The 15,529-nt window shown below is 41.5% G+C and overlaps 1 non-coding gene across 1 annotated transcript; it reads left to right on the top strand.

The window, feature by feature from the left end:
• The first annotated feature begins 1,970 nt into the window (after positions 1-1,970).
• Positions 1,971-2,160, top strand: LOC125163182 (U2 spliceosomal RNA). The gene has a single exon (XR_007151335.1). It is a non-coding gene; the product is annotated as a U2 spliceosomal RNA (small nuclear RNA).
• Positions 2,161-15,529: the final 13,369 nt, after the last annotated feature.

Raw genomic sequence — 15,529 nt, 5'->3', positions numbered from 1 at the left:
CCCATTGCGTTGGTTGACTTTTAGTTTTGTTGATTGTTGCCTTCACTGTGCAGCAGCTTTTTGTCTTGGTGAGATCTCAATAGTTCATTTTAGCTTTTATTTCCCTGGTGTCTGGAGACATGTAAAGTAACAAGTTGTGGCAGCCTAGGTCAAAGAGGTTGCTGTCTGTTTTTACTGTAGAATTTCCTGTCTTGAAACCTACTTGTAGGTTTCTGTCTCACATTTAGGTCTCTCATCCATTTTGAATTTATTTTTGTGTGTGGTGTTAGAAATTGGTCCAGTTTCATTCTTCTGCATGTTGCTCTCCGGTTCTCCTGGCATCATTTGCTAAAGAGACCATCTTTTTTCCATTGGATACTGTCCTGCTAGACAAAGTTTAATTTACTTTATACTTGGACCATTTCTGAATTCTCTATTGTATTCCCTTCCTCTATGTGTCTGTTTTTATGCTAGTACCATACTGTGTTTATTATTATAGCTTTGTAATACAGCTTAAAGTCTGGCATTGTGAAGCCTCCAGCTTTGGTTTTCTTTCTTTCTTTCTTTCTTTCTTTCTTTCGTTTTTTATGTTTGTAAAATTGTCTCCCAGTCAAAAACTTTGTTGATTCTTTTTTAAAGTGTTTTTCAAAGGACTTAATTTTAATAAAGTCCAATTTATTATTCGTTTATGGACATTTATTTTGCTGTCATATCTTTAAAAATGTTTTTATAACCTAGAGTTAAAAAATTTGTCATGGCTTTTATTTATTTTGTTTGGAGGTTTTATAGTTGTAGTTTTTCTTAATATGAAACTTATTGTCAAATTGGTTTCCTTTTTCAACATTTCTTTGGCTATTTGGATTCTTTTGTGTTTCCATGCAAATGTTATGATTGCTTGCTCTAGCTCTGTGAAGAATGCTGGTGTTATTTTGATGGGATTGCATTTAATGTGAGGATGGCTTTGGGTAGTATCTACATTTTAACAATATTTGTTCTTCCAACCCATGGACATGGAATAATTTTTCCATTTCCATTATTCCATGGAATAATTCTTCCATTTCCTTCATAAGCTTCGTATAGTTTTCAGTGTACAGGTATTTTCCCTTTTTGGCTAGGTTTATTCCTAGGCATGTTATGATTTTTGGTGAAATTGTGAATGGGATTAATTTTTTGATATCTCTTTCTGCTGCGCTTCATTATTGGTGTAAAGAAATGGAGCTAATTTCTGTACCTTGATTTTATATCCTGCAACATTGGTGAATTCACATATCAGTTCTTGCAGGTTTTTGGTAGAGTCTTTTGGATTTTCCTATAGAGTATCATGTCATCTGTGAAGAGTGAATGTTTGACTTCTTCCTTGCCAGTTTGCATGCCTTTTATTTCTGAATTTTGTCTGATTGCTGACGCTAGGGATCCCAGTACTATGTTGAACAACAGTGGTGAGAGTGGACAGCCCTGTCATGTTCCTGACCTTAGGGGGAAAACTCTCAGATTTCCTAATATCAAGGATGATATTAGCTGAGGTCTTTCCTATATGGCCTCTGTGATGTGGATGTAAGTTCCTTCTATCCCTACTTTCTTGAGGGTTTTTATCAAGAAAGTATGCTGTATTTTGTCAAATGTTTTTTTCTGCATGTGTTGATGCAATCCTATGGTTCTTGTGCTTTCTTTTATTCATGTGGTGTATCACATTAATTGGTTTGTGGATATTGAACCAAACCTGCAGCCCAGGAATAAATAGTACTTGATTATGGTGAATAATTCTTTCAATGTATTGTTGAATTCAATTTGCTAGTATCTTGTTGAGAATTTTTGCATACATGTTCATCAGGGATTTTTGGTCTATAATTCTCTATTTTAGAGAGGTCTTTGGTTTTGGAATCAAGGTAATGCTGGCTTCATAGAATGAGTTTGTAAGTTTACCTTCCATTTCTATTTTTTTTAACAGTTTCAAAATAATTGGTATTAATTCTTCTTTAAAATTTTGGTATATCGCTTCTCGGCCTTTTGGCTAAGATCAAGTGTAAAATTTTGGTATAATTCCCCTGGGAAGTCACCTGGTCCTGAACTCTTGTTTGATGGGAGATTTTTGATAACTGATTCCGTTTCTTTACTGCTTACGGTCTCTTCAGATTTTCTATTTCTTCTTGTTTCAGTTTTCAGTAGTTCATAGGTTTCTATGAATTCATCAATATCCTCCAGATAGCCCAATTTGTTGGCACTTAATTGATCATAATATTCTCTTGTAATTGTTTGTATTTCTTTGGTGTTAGTTGTGATCTCTCCTCTTTCATTCAGGATTTTATCTATTTGAGTCTTCTCTCTTTTCTTTTTGAGAAGTCTGGCTAGGGATTATCAATTTTGTTCATTATTTCAAAAAATCATAGCTTAGATTTATTGATCTATTCTGTTTTTTTATTCGATGTCATTATTTCTGCTCTAATCTATTAGTTTTCTTCTTCTTCTGGCTTTGGGCTTTATTTGGTGCTTCTTTTCTAGAAACCGATCTAATATTGTGTACCTATCTTGCTTCTTGAGATAGGCCTGAGTTGCAATGTATTTTCCTCTTGAGGACTACCTTTGCTGCATCCAAGGTGTTTGGACTGTCATTTTCATTTTCATTTGCTTCAATGTGTTTTTTTTTAATTTTCCTTTAATTTCCTGGCTGACTCATTCATTCTTTAATAGGATTTTCTTTAAACTCGATGTATTTGAGGGATTTCCAATTTTTTTTTCTAGGGGTTGATTTCAAGTTTTATAGTGTTGTGATCTGAAAATACGCATGATATGATCTCAGTTTTTTGCACCAGTTGAGGGCTGATTTGTGATTCAAGATGTGATCTATTCTGTATAATTCCATGTGCACTCAAAAAGAATGTGTATTCTGTTGCTTTAGGATGAAGTGGTCTGAATATATCTGTCAAGTCCCTCTGTCCCAATGTCCCTCTGTCCCTTATTCAGATTCACTGTTTTTTTTTTATTGATTGTCTCTTAGATGATCTGTCCATTGTTGCAAATGGAGTATAAAGTCTCCTATAATTATGGTATTATCATCAATAAGTTTGCTTGTTTTTGATTAATTGATCTATATATTTTGGTGCATATATATGTTGGGGGCGTAAATATCTACCATTGTTATCTCTTCTTGATGGCTATACCCCTTAATTGTGATATAATGCCCTTATTCATCTCTTGTTACAGTCTGTTTTAATATCTAGTTTGTCTGATATAAGTATGGCTACTCTGGCTTTTTTTAGTAGTAGTTAAGCTTAAAAGTTTATTACACTTTATAAAATGCTGATGAATTTTCACATGAATAAAAGGCCTCATGGTGTCCAATAAGGAAATTACAACTCTGCCTTTCTTCTGATGTCCATTAGCATTACAGATTATTTTCCATCCCCTCATTCTAAATCTGCAAGTGTCCTCTGGTCTAAATAGAGTCTCTTGTAGGTAGCGTATGGATGGCTCTTGTCTTTTACCCATTCTCATATCCTGTGTCTTTTGACTGGGGCAGTTAGTCCATTTACATTCAGATATGTCTTGGAAGATATGAATTACTGTGTAAGCTGCAGCTTTCATCTCTGTGGTATTGTTTCTGGTCCTTTGTATGTTTGCTGCTTTCCACTCATAGAGTTCCCCCTTTGAATTTCTTGCAGGGCTGGTCAAGTGATCACTAGCTCCTTTAGCTTTTGTTGGTCTGGGAAGGTCTTTTTCTATTCTTCTATTCTGAATAACAGCCTAATTGGGTAAAGAATTCTTGGCTGCATATTTTTCCCATTCATTACATTGAATATTTCCTGCCACTCTCTTCTGGCCTGCCAAGTTTCAGTGGGCAGGTCTGCTACTAACCTTATGTGTCTATCCTTGCAGGTTAAGGACTGTTTGTCCCTAGCTGCTTTCAGAATTTCCTCTTTGTCCTTGTATTTTGCTAGTTTCACTATGATATGTCTTGGTGTAAAGTTGTTTTTGTTGATTTTAAAGGGAGTTCTCTGTGCCTCTTGGACTTTGATGCCTGTTTCCTTCCCTACATTAGGGAAGTTCTCAGGTATAATTTGTTCAAATAAACCTTCTAAGTCTTCCCTCATTATTTAACGATTTCCTTTTCCTATTCTGTTTTCAGCTCTATTATTTTCCATCATTTTAACTTCTATTTCACCTATTCTATCTTCTACTTCTTCAGTCTTCACTGTCACGGTATCTAGTTTATTTTCCATCTCAGTTATAGTCTTTTTGAAATCATCCTAACTAGTTCTTAGGTCTTTGATCTCTGCAGCAAGGATTTCTCTGGTGTCTTCTATGCTTTTCTTCAAGCCAAGCTAGTAATCTTTTGACTGTTTTTCTAAATTATGGCTCACATATATTGCTTATATCCGCTTTGAGTAAATACTTGGCTGTGATTTCCTCTTGACATATGGCAGGGGCGGGAAGGAAGAATGCCTTTGTCCTTGTTCCTTTGGCTAAGTTTCTGTGTTTTAAGTGTCGGAAAAGCTTATTGTCTTTCCTGCACCTGAGAATACTACTATATTTAAAAGGGGTCATACACTTCTAGGGCCTGGCACTTCAGGAAGTGTTTCTGGTGTATGCTGTGTGCATTCTGTTGCATTTAGCGGTCCTTATCCTTTTATTAGTCCTCTTAGAGTTCCTCCTTGTTTGCAGAGGTGGAGTGTTTGCACCTTTAACTAGGTCTGCTTTGATTTGCTTGTTGAAGTAACCTTAGGGGGAAAAGGGAGGGGGGAAGGCTGATTCCATAAAAAGGGAAAAGGAACGGAAACAAACAAACAAAAAAACATACAAAAAAGAGAAAAAATTAACAGGCTGATTCCAAGGAAAAAGAAAGTAAAATTGGGGAAAAATCAGAAGAGAAAAGAAGGAAAAGGAAAAGAATAAAAAACCAGATTTAAAAAAGATAAAAGGAAATGCCAAAAAATGAGCCAGAAACTATGTGCCTGATTCCAAAGCAAGAAGAAGAAGGAGGATGAGTAGGAAGAGGAGGGGGAGGAGGAGGAGGAGGAGGAAAAGGGGAAGGGGAAGGGAAAGGAGAAGGAGAAGGAGAAGGAAAAGAAGGAAAAGGGAAGAAGAAGAAGAAGAAGAAAGAGAGAGAAAAAGAAAGAAAAGAAAAGAAAAGAAAAGAAGAAAGAGAAAGAGTTGTTTGTTCATGCCTGGCTGTTGGTGGCTGTGCTGGTCTGGAGGAGAGGCCAGCTGTGTTGGCTCAGGGTCAGTCTTGCCCAAGTAAATAAGCAGTTGCAGGCATGGAGGGGTAGGGTTTGGTGTAAGCGGATCTTGCCTCCCTGTGTTGGCGTGTGTGGGGTGGGGGGAATGGTGCCACCCCAGTCTCTAGTCCTTTGACTTGGGATCTAATCCCCCACTGAATATTCAATGTCGCAGCCCTCACTGAATACAAGGGAAGTCAGCTTGCCCTGCACTGAAACTGTCTTCTGTTTTTTTTCTTTGTTGTGCAGCTGATTCAAAACCCAAAGTCTTAAAGAATCCAGCATTGCTTGGATCCACTCACCTCCTCCAGAGTAAAGACTCTCCACCTTGCTGATAAAAGCCTTTGGCTGGCAACTGCAGGCTCTTTTGTCCATGGGAGGCAGTAAACCCTCTTCCAAAAGTATTCCAGGAAGGGAATACTGTTCTCTCCCAGGGCACCTCAGAGATTTCTACACCACACTATGCACTCTGGGGCCAGCTGTCTCCTCTCCAGGAACACAAGCCACACCTCCACTCTGGAGAAAGTCAAGTACTTCCAAAACCTCAGTTTGGGCTACAGAAGCTGTTTGCAAAAAAAGAACTGGGACACACAGTACTTCTCACTCCCCAGTCTTTGGTCCAGAGAGGTTTTTCTCTTGTGCTAACTCAATGCTGCACTTTCTCATCCACTCTCTTTCTCTCCCTTTTGTCTCTCCACAGAAAGGGTTCCCTCCCCTCTGCATCTCTGCTGTTTTCTCTCCCCCAATTCACATCCACACACCTTGAATTCGCCAAACTGTGTCCTTCTAACTGTGGAGATCCTTCTGCCACTCCACAGATCTATTTCCTGGCTGTCCCAAGTTATCTGATGTTACTACAGCTGTGTTGAGGATTGAGAAAACCCAGAGTCCCGTTACTTCTCCACCATCTTAACTCTTCCCAGTTTCTCTATTTTACATTTTGTTTCACCATTTGAAGAAAGCCCTCCCACCTGGGTTGAACTTTAGGAAGCTGCTATTTGTTATTATCATTATTATGTTTACTTTTTAAGGGCAGACGAAACTCACTTTACATCAAATATTTCTGAAGAATTAAGGCTAAAATCTTGCATTAAATACCCAGTTGGAATTCTGTCTACTTACCTCATGAGCAGAGTATGGTCAACTACCAAGAAACAGAAGTGAGTCTTCATACAAGAAACCATGCTTGTAGCCCCGCCCCTGCCAGGCTGGGTGGAGGATGCCCCAGTCCACACTCCATTTGTACATCCACCCAGAGAGCGAAAGAAATGAGGCTCCCACTGGCTTTGTTTCAGAAGGCATCTTGACTAGGCTCCAGACTCACGGGGTCATGGCAGATTCTGGACACACAGCTCTCTGGGAAAAGCCCTGGTTCACAGCATTCACCAATGCCCATGGTGTAAACTTGCCTGCTGTGGCCCCCATGGGGACACTGAGCACAGATTTGACTCAGTCTGACCTCAGTCGACTTGGCATGTCTCCCGCCAAGAATATGGCCAGGTAGTGAGACGATAGCCAGGACTCCCAATTGTACTTGTCTCCAAACACACATGCAGGCCTCCGGGCTGAGGTTTGCCAATACAACATTGAAAATATCGCATTAAACTATTATTCAGCTTGATGACTAAGTCTTTGGTGCTCCATTAGATATTGTGCCTGAGGTAGGCTTCACTTGTCCCACCCTTCTCCCACTCCAGCAGCTGCAGGCCTCCCACCTGCAGGCATCACTACAAACATCAGGGCTGGGCCAGCTGTGAGGGTACCAGGAACTCTGGGGCCACATATCTCCCAAGCTCCTCTCAAGCAGAGGTCTGTGCACCCACTGAGTATGGCCACATGGCCACTTCCTCCTGATGACTGCTCCTCCCATGATATATGAGGGGGCAGGAGAATGGACCCTCACCCCAGGCCCTGCCCCTGCTGGGCCTGGCCCCCAGAGTGGGAAGATGCCCCTCACCTTTTCCCCAACCATGAGCAGGAGGTTTGAACTCACTATACAGCACATCTGAACATGGGAGAAGGCAGTGGGGATGGGAAGGAGAGGGAGGGCAGCCAGTGGTGGCATGGGCTAAAGAAAAGGGCAAGAACTTTTGGGTTGGAGGACCACACCACAGACCCCACCCTGTACCACCATCTATGGAACTGCTGGCCTATTGTTAACCCCTCTGCACCAACCCCATCCCTCATTTCTGCTCAGGGAAAGGGTTAGAGCTAGTTGGGTAGAGAGCATTGCACATATTTCACCCCTCAACAAACATTTTCTTCTTTCCTCTCTCTTCCGCATGCATGGAGGAGGCAGTATCTTACTCCCAGGGATATCTCTGGGGTACATTTTTATGGAGGTCACAGAGGAAATCCCAGCCAGCCTTTGTCTGGAATCACCCCAAAATGGAATCTCTGAACTGTCTACTATTCAGAATGGAATCACTGGAATCAGCAGGCTCTCTTGCCTCACCCTCATCCCCATTCCAGAGAAAGCCTACTACCAAGCTCAAGGGTAGGAGAGCTATTCTCCTTTGGGATATCAGATGGCGATGGCTGTCACTGAGTGCAGGACAGAGTGGAAACATCCACCTATCCCTTGGTGCCAGCTGAGTGAGTTCCAACTTCTTGGCTCCAAAGAGGAAGGAAAGACACAGTCACAAGTGCAGTAAGGGGAAAGAAATGGCTGCGGGGGGGAGAGGGGCGCAAAATTCCTTTGACATTTCCATCCAATGGGAATGTGGTCAATGTGGAGAGGAGATGTTTCACTTCATTTCCCCTCAGCCAGAATATGGGCCACCTGGCTCCTAATCCCTCTGGCTCAGCCTCCACACAAACAGTTCTCTGCTAGATCTCTTCCACTGCCTTAGAGCTCTGGATGTCTATGTAGTTGTGAAAGCAAAATGCCAGGGGCACTTTGGCTCAACCTATCTCATAGTCATAAGGGCTTGACTAGATTCAACATTTGCAAACAGAAGATATTACTCCAAAAGACTGAATTTGTATGCACCCAAGGAAAACCTAGATTGATAATAAAGCAATGCAGTGAAAATGGATACATGGAGGGCCAGAGTTCTTCATTACAGGTGAGAATTTGATAATGTTGATAATAACGTGACTAGCAGAGTGTATAAGCAAGGTGGTTGGCTCAGGAATAAGAAGAAACTTTCTGGGCTTTGGCTAAGGGAGTCCTCTACAGGCTGTCTCTTGGCTCCCTATGAGCAAGAGGCCCATATTCTGCCTTAAGAAAGAGAGGAAAACCTTTGGCTTTGGGGGTGTTTCTGCCTATCAGATCAGTAGATAAGGGCATGGGTGATTGAGGGGCATGAAGTATTTGCTTCCATCTGATGACCAAGTGGTGGGGATGAGGCCTGGGTTCTCTCTTTCTTCAAAGGGTGATTTGTGCACTGATCAGGTGCTGAGCATACTGTACATACAAAGACTGGCTGTTCTTCCAAATGAGGGTATCTCCATCAGTTATGGGTGGGAATAAATGTGGCTACATAGTCCCATGATGACTGTATTCTGCTGAGGAATGAGCAGTCAGGGAAAGTAGGGTCAGCTGTCCTCTGGGATATCAGACTCTGAGAGCCCTTCATTGGATCAAGAACTGACTGGAATATCTCCACAAATCCTTGGACCCTGGTTGTGTATGTGACAGCCCTCATAGTCTTGGAGTGTGAACTGACACCAAGGTAGAAATGCAAATGGGATAGGAAAGACTATGAGGTGAGTCATAGCTGTGCATTTCAAATTGGCATGGGTCAAATCTAGGAAGGACATATCTATCTTTCCTTTCTCTTGTCTCACAGGGGAGGCAGGATCCTCCCCTGACCTCTGGCGTAACCTACCCACAAACATTCTCCCTGGGCACCTTCAAATACCCTAGGTTTTTGGATGGCCACACAGTTCTGAAACCAAATTCAGAAGGGCCAATTGCAAAACCTATATATATCACCATCACATGGGCAATACCAGACTCCTAACTTAAAACAGGATGAAATTACTCTCAGACACTGGAAAAGGGCTTTTCCTGTTCCGAACCCCTCCTGGTTCATACTTCTCATGTCCAAACAACCTGCCTCTTACGTGAAAGCTACTTAGTCAACCAGGTGAGTGAGGAAAGCTGGTTGTCCTTCACCTTCTATACTAGAGCAGGCCAAGCACCATGCATTCAGGGACTAAAGGCCATCATTCCTTTGGTTTAGAAGACAGATTGCTCTCACTGAGCACAGGATCAAGGTGGGAGTTCGTGGCCTACCTCAGAGCACCAGTTGTGTGAGTGAAAGTTCTATGGCTCCTGTGTGTAAAAAAAATTATTTAGAAACACAGCCATGGGTAGGATATGGTGAGCTGAAGAACCAAAGCTCAACATTTCAACTGGTAATAGGATCAGTCCAAAAGGAGATGTCTCACTTTATTTCCTCTCAGCCCATAAAGAAGGCCAACTCTCTCCAGCAACTTCTGACCTGGCATGCATAGAAACATCCTCTACTGGGCATCTTCCAATGACCCAGGCCTCCGGATGTCCATCTTAATTTGGTCCACTTCTGAAATGAAGTTAAGAGGTGGTCGTTTTAACAGAAACTATTCATTCTACAGTCACAAGGTCTCCACCAGACTCTCCTACTGAAAGCAGAGGCTATTACTCTGAGAGATTCATTTGGAAGGAACCACACGGAGAAACTCCTTTGAAAATAGAGCAAAGAGGTTCAAGTGATTGTTGGCAGACTAGAGTTCTTCGTTAGAGATGTGAATGGAAGACTGTTGTGAACAAAGTGACTAGCACAATCTTTTAGCAAATTGACTGTCTCAGAAATTAGAAACACCTATGGGTTTTAGAAAGGTACCTGTCTGCAGGCTATATATGAAGTACTGATGTCATGAGTCCTCTATTATTCCTTCAAGCAGATAGGGAAAGTGCTGGCTTTGCATGTGTTTCCTGCCATCCCATCGGCAGATAAGGACAGCAGAGATATAGCAGTAGCAGATATATGCTCTTTGCCTGTGGTCACGTTTTGGTATGTAGCTTTGGTGTGGCCTGCACTAAAGAGGTTGGTAGTGTGCAGAACAGTTCCTATAGCATACTTTGCATACATAAACCTTCAAATCTTCAGGGTGAAGCTTTTGTAATCAGCTACAGGATGAAGCAAACTGACTTCCCTTTCTAAGATTATGCTAGTACCAGGGTAAGTACCAGGAGGGCGTGCTTTCCTTTGGACTATCAGACACTGAGTCCTCAAAGGCTCAAGAACTGATTGGTAAGTTGCATCTGATTCTCGTACCATGGCTGTGTAAATGACAGCCCTTTGATTTTGGAATGTGAATGGTGACATAGGAAAACAACAACAGTAGTGGAAGGAGTCCATGGAGGGCCAAGGTTTTGCATTTCTATTTTGCATGGGCTGAATCCAGAAAGGAGATATATACTTTTGCACTTCTTCCCCATTCAGGATGCTGGCTCCCTCCACAAACCTCTGACTTAGCCTACATACATTCTCCATTGGGCACTGTCAAACGCCCTAGGCCTCTCTCTGTATGTCCACATAGTTCTGAAACCAAACTGAGAATCGCCCAGTGCAAAACTTATACCATCAGACTCCCAAGGGGAGGAAGAAGGAGGAAGACTCCCAAGAGGAAGCAGAGAATATTACTGTGAGACGCTGACTCTGAATGGATTCCATGCAGAACATTGTTTCCCCAGAAAAGACAATAATGTACAATGGGAGACCATGGATGGCCAGAGTTCTTCACTAGAGATGTTAATGGGAGAATGTTGAGAAAGAACTAGCTTTCTAGCTTTATGGCTGTCTCAAGAATAAGGAAAGCCTGTGAGCTTAAGCAAAGGGAGCCCTCTACAAGCTACATTTGGGAGGACTGTCAACAAGAAACCTGTACTCTTCTTGCAGTAGTAGCCTGAAATCCCTGGCTTTGTCTGTATTTCCCACTTGTCCCATCAGTGGATAGAAACAGCAGTGGTTGAGCTGTAGTTGTTGGGTGCTCTTGGCAGGTGTTCAGGTGTCTAGAATCAGCACCTGGTATTGCCCCCCTGGAAAGAACTCTTCTTTCACTCACCAGCTCCTGGAGCATACTGTGCATGTGTGAACTGTCTGCTAGTCAAAATGAGGGCATCTAAATCAACCAGGAGAATGAGGCTCTCCTTCACCTTCCAGAGCACAACTTTCTAAGCACCAAGGCCATCTTCCCTTTTTGTATTTGTCACTGGTAGCTCTCACTGACCACAGGAGAAAAGTGGGAACTCTCAGCATCTTCCTGGGTGCTGGCTGAATGTGTGAGAGCTCCATGGCTCCTAAGCGTGAACAAAGACCTCATTGGAAAGAACAGTGTTGGGAAGCGAATGGCTCCAAAGAGGGCCGATGTTCTACATTTCCAATGGGAATGGAATAAATCTGGAAATAAGATGTCTAACTTCATTTCCACACCCCCAGAAAAGAGGCCAGCTCCCTTCCAAAACCTCTCGCTCATTCTGCACACAAACCTTCTCCAGTGGGCACATTCACATGCCCTAGGCCTCTGGATGTCCATATTATTCTGAAACTGAAATAAAAGGGAGTACTGTGTAACACCTACCTCTACAAGGACTTGACCAGACTACCCACTTCCAAACAGAGGATATTCCTTGGAGAACCCAACTCTGAATGAGCCCTAGGGGTAAACTTGTTGGAAAATTGAGCAAAGTGGTGAACAGAGAAATATAAAAGAGCAGCATTATTTATGAGATGAGAATTGGAGAATTTTGAGAATGAAGGGGCTCTCCTAGAAAGCTGGATGTCTCAGGCGTTCCATGAAAGATGCTTAATGTGCAGTGTAGTTTCAGGCAGTTAAGGAAAGACTCTTTCCTAGGGTTATTACAGAGGGAGTTAGAATGTTTTTACACCATTCGTCTAAAATGCTCATTGACAGCTATTTTAAGCCCAGTATAGTTCAAGGAAGTTCAGTCAAGGCATTTCCCATGTGCCTGGGTGGCACAGTTAAGAGTCTAACTGCTGGGGTGCCTGGGTGGCTCAGTCGGTTGAGCGTACGACTTTGGCTCAGGTCATGATCTCACAGTTTGTGAGTTCGAGCCCCGTGTCGGACTCTGTGCTGACAGCTCAGAGCCTGGAGCTTGCTTCACATTCTGTGTCTCTCTGCTCCTCCCCTGCTCACATGCTGTCTCTCTCTCAAAAAATAAAGATTTAAACAAAGAAAAAGAGTCTAACTGTTGATCCTGATTCAGGTCATCATCTCACAGTTCATGCACTTGATCCCCACATCTGGCTCTGTGTTGATGGCATCAGGCTCTGTGTTGATGGAGTGTAGCCTGATTGAGATTTTGTCTTTCTTTCTGCCCCTGCCCTCTTGTTCACTTTCTCTCTCTCTCTCTCTCTCTCTCTCTCTCTCTCAATATAAATAAACTTAAAAAAAAAGACGGCATTTTTCTAATACTTATGGGGTACATTGGAGGAGCACTTTTTATTAAATAATAAGAGGTCTATGCAAGTGCCATGAAAAACAGTATAGTTTTAAGCACATACATGGCCATTGTCTATGGCTAACATATAGTGTTTCAAAAAGACTCCTATGAAGGCTAACAAAGAATGTATGAAATTCAGTGTAGTTTTAGGCACTTAAACAGAAGGCCCTTCCCTATTGCTGATCAAAGTAAGTTTAAGAACATTTGTATTTAGGAGGCATTTGGATGCCTCATTGAGAACACAGGTATTTCAGGTAGCTAAACAAACACAGGGGCATTCCCTAGTGCTTCAAGATTGAACCACATTTCTTACAGGATAAATCCAAGAAGCTAACTCAAAAGTGCTTTAAGCACAGTCTTTTGTCCTCAGTTAAACACAAGAGCATTTCCTAAGGCTAGACAGACAGGGTTTACACAAAAGTTTATACAAGATGTCCATTATAAGTGACACGAAAGATGCATTAACCAGAGTGTACTTTTAGATACGTAAGAGCAAAGGCATTTCCAGAGCTTCTACACCAGAGTCAGACTAGTTATGACTGTGTGTATCCAAAAATCTTTTGAACTAGGCTTGAAGCACAGCATAGTTAGGCAGAGAAGTACATGGCCATTCCATTTGCTAATATGGTGTTTCAATGAAAGCTCCTATGAGACTTATGTCAAAGACTACATGAAGAATATCTGAAGCACCAGGTAGTTTTAGGCAGTTAAGAACATGGTCATTTTCTACTGTTAATAGACAGTGTTTCAACAAAAGATCCTATGATATGTATGAGGGCTACAGGAGTGATGCTATAAGCACAATGAGGTTTCTGACGCTTAAGCCCAAGGCCCCTCCCTAGAGTTTACAGAGAGAGAGGTTAACAACACTTCTTACTACATTTATCTGAAACACTAATTGACATCTGCTTTAAGCACACTGCAATTTCAGGCTCACCGCCATGCTCTAGAACTTACACAAAAGGATGAAGAAGTACTTCTTGTACCAATGTCTAAGTGGAACCTCCAGACCCTTGACAGTGTACTTGGGGGCAGTTAAGCATAAAGTCCTTCCATTCTATTTATATGAAGTTTAGTAAGACTTGCTACTAAATTCAGTTAGCATTTTTGGTCAATGTAGGATGAAGTTAAATGTTAACCTAAAAGTTAATGAAATCCCTATGGAATGCACAGATCTTTCAGGCAGTTAAGCACAAGGGCATTTCCTAATTCTTATTCAGAATTACTTAAGCACAGTACTTACTGGAAAAATTGAAGAAGCTAACTCAAATATGCTTCGGGTCCAGTATTGCTTCTGCAGGTTAAGCACATGGCCTTTCTGTATTATTAACATGTATTTTATACAGAAACAGTCATGGAGACATAGAGAAAGTGAGAAGACAGAGAAATGAATCCCCCATGAAAGAACAGGGCCAACAATCTAAGGGAAACATATATGAGCACCACACAAAGGGGAAAGAAAGAGACAAGCCAAGAATTAGACACTAAACTGTAGAGAACAAACTAATAGTTACCAGAAGGTAAGGGATGGAGAGATGGGTTAAATAGTTGTTGGGGTGTAAGTAGTGCACTTCTCATGATAAGCACTGGGTGATATATATGGAATTGTTGAATCACTCTGACTATACACTTGAAACTAATGTAACACTGTATTTTTACTAAATGGAATTAAATAAATAATAAAAAAATGAAACAAAAGACTTTAAAGAGGGAATTGACAGCCACTTGAAGCACAGTATGTGTTTAGGAGGTAAAGCGTGTGGCCATTTATATTGCTAATATATACTGTTTCAATAAATGTTCCAGTGAGATGTATGTGAAAAGCTACATGTAAGACACATTCAGCAAAGTAGTTTTAGAAAGTTAAGCAGACCATTCCTTAGTTTGCATACACAGGTGTTAGAACTTCATCCTACATTGACCAAAAATGCTAACTGAATTTAGGTACACTGCAGATTCAAGGTGTTAAGGCCATAGCCATTCTCTAGGGCTTTACTCTAAGCACTTCTTTTCTGTGGAAGAGGCCTATGCAAGCCACTTGACATACAGCCTTTACTTTTAGGAAGTTAAACACATTGCCACCAGCCTCTCACAAATATGGAGCATTTAAACAAATGGCCCAACTACATATACATGAAATCCTACGTGAAAGCCCTACGGAGAACACTGTACTTTTAAGCACTTAAACCCTTGGCCATTTCCTCTTTCTCCTATAGAGTGTTCCAATGAGTGTATTTGCATGTATTGAAAGTCGTTAACCAGTCTTGAAACAGGGTAGTTTTAAACCATTAAGTATAGGTGTTTAAACAAAGAAACTTGTTATTTACTGTTTTTTTTTAATTTTTTTTTCAACGTTTTTTATTTATTTTTGGGACAGAGAGAGACAGAGCATGAACGGGGGAGGGGCAGAGAGAGAGGGAGACACAGAATCGGAAACAGGCTCCAGGCTCCGAGCCATCAGCCCAGAGCCTGATGCGGGGCTCGAACTCCCAGACCGCGAGATCGTGACCTGGCTGAAGTCGGACGCTCAACCGACTGCGCCACCCAGGCGCCCCTACTGTTTTTTTTTTTCATATTAGAGATTTTACTGAGTGCATGGCTGTTTCAGGCAAAGCACCTGTACATTCCCTAGTGATTATTCAGAGGATTGAAGCACACTTCTTATTGGATGAATCTAAGAAGCTAACTCAAATGGCCTTAGCCACAATGGTGTTTGTGGCAATTAAGTGCATAGCCATTTGATAATAAAGAAACTTTAAACAAAATACCCAACTAGATGCAAATTAAACACCAAATTAAAGATGTATTAAGCACATTGTAGTTAGGCAGTTAAATATAAGTCCCTTCCGTAGCATTCATAAAAACAAGTTTAAGAACACTT

The sequence above is a fragment of the Prionailurus viverrinus genome, chromosome A3, assembly GCF_022837055.1.
Source record: "Prionailurus viverrinus isolate Anna chromosome A3, UM_Priviv_1.0, whole genome shotgun sequence".
NCBI classification, from domain to species: Eukaryota; Metazoa; Chordata; class Mammalia; order Carnivora; family Felidae; genus Prionailurus; species Prionailurus viverrinus.
This window is presented reverse-complemented; position numbering and strand designations above follow the sequence as displayed.